Source organism: Jaculus jaculus, chromosome 11 (genome assembly GCF_020740685.1).
Source record: "Jaculus jaculus isolate mJacJac1 chromosome 11, mJacJac1.mat.Y.cur, whole genome shotgun sequence".
Classification (NCBI taxonomy): Eukaryota; Metazoa; Chordata; class Mammalia; order Rodentia; family Dipodidae; genus Jaculus; species Jaculus jaculus.
Genome location: NC_059112.1, coordinates 89,497,766 through 89,499,440, shown reverse-complemented (window position 1 = coordinate 89,499,440; position 1,675 = coordinate 89,497,766). Strand labels below are relative to the sequence as shown.

At 43.5% G+C, this 1,675-nt stretch overlaps 1 pseudogene; it reads right to left on the bottom strand.

The window, feature by feature from the left end:
* Positions 1–628: 628 nt before the first annotated feature.
* Positions 629–742, bottom strand: LOC123453427 (annotated as a pseudogene).
* Between the last annotated feature and the right edge of the window lie 933 nt (positions 743–1,675).

Sequence of the window (1,675 nt, the reverse complement as noted above, 5' to 3'; positions counted from 1 at the left end):
TACATTGAATATTTTTGTTGTTGTCCTGATTCTGCTCAACTTGCAAAATTTTGACAATGTAGAATACAGGCTGAGATGCTCAGTTGATTTGAGTCTGTTAGATTCGCCACATGGAAATGAATATCACACTCCTCTACTCTTGGAAACTTGTTTCAAGTACTGTAGTTTTAGAGAAATCTTGCTAGCCTTACCCCAGTATGTTAGACTTTCTGTAATTACATGATCATGAAATCATGTGGTCATTCTGTAATCCAGTGTCCATGTCACTAGGTGCTCATTTTATCATGTGCTGCCCTGTATTACACTTGTTTCCATCCCTTTTTACTAAGCGAGGAAGTTGATTGGGTTTTATTTAACTTCCATAGTCTTATTTATTAGCACAATTACCAAGTGCTTAGAAACTAGAGGTTGTTCAGTAAAAATATGCGGCCTGGTTGATCAGCTGCCATCCATTAAAACCCTTTGATTAACACTGGCCAGCCATAGGAGAATGAGTCGGATGGTACCAGGAAGTGCTCTGATAAGCCTAGGCCCCTTCTAGCAATGCTTTCTTTGAACTGGAGCTTACAGGCAAACATATTGAGTTATGGCTGGAAGATGTGGATTTTGGTATTACAGTTACCACTAAATAAATATGGAATGCTTCACGAATTGGCATGTCATCCTTGTACAGGGGCCGAACTAAGCTTTCCTGTACTCTGTATCATTCCAATTTTAGTATCCATGCTCCTGAAGTGAGCAAACCACCGTTACCTTCTTTTTTTAAAAAAAATTTCTTTTGAGGTAGGGTCATGCTATAGTCCAGGCTGACCTAGGATTCACTATGTAGTCTTATGGTGGTCCTCCTACCTCTGCCTCCTAAGTGCTAGGATTAAAGGTGTGTGTCACTGTGCCCAGCCACAGTTATCATTAAAAACAACAATATTTTCTGTTTTTATTTATTTATTTGAGAGTGACAGAGAGCAAAAGAGACAGAGAGAGAGAGAGAGAGAGAGAGAGAGAGAGAGAGAGAGAGAGAGAGAATGGGTGCACCAGGACCTCCAGCCACTGCAAACGAACTCCAGATGCATGCATCCCTTTGTGCATCTGGCTAATGTGGGTCCTGAGGAATGGAGCCTTGAACCAGGGCCCTTAGGCTTCACAGGCAAGCGGTTAACTCCTAAGCCATCTCTCCAGCTCACAGTTAACATTTTTGAGCTTTGCATGATGAGGGTTTTGAACGCTGCCTTGGTAAAGTCATGTGTACTCCACCTTTCAATCTGGAATATGGAAATACTAACAAGTCATGCAACTTCTTCATGAGAGCATTGGGAGACCCCGATAAGAGGACATCTGAGGGAAATTGATAAAATGTTAAGCAGCAGAAAGAAAGAAATTTGGGGCTGGGAAGATAGCTCAGTGGATAAAGGGCTTGCTTCTCAAGCCTAAGTACCCAAGCCCCATGTGCAGGGCCTGTGTAAGATGCCCTGGCAGGCTTCTGTGGTCCCAGCATGCTGGCTATAAGCGGGGAGCCAGAAACAGAATTTCCTGAAGGTTCAACAGCTCAAGGTGGGCATAGCAGTGAACAACAGTAAGAACAAGGGAGACCCTGTCTCCAATGGGCCAGAAGGCAAGAACAGACTCAAAAGATGTCCTCTGACCTCCACATGTGTGCTGTGGCATGTGTGTGCCCACA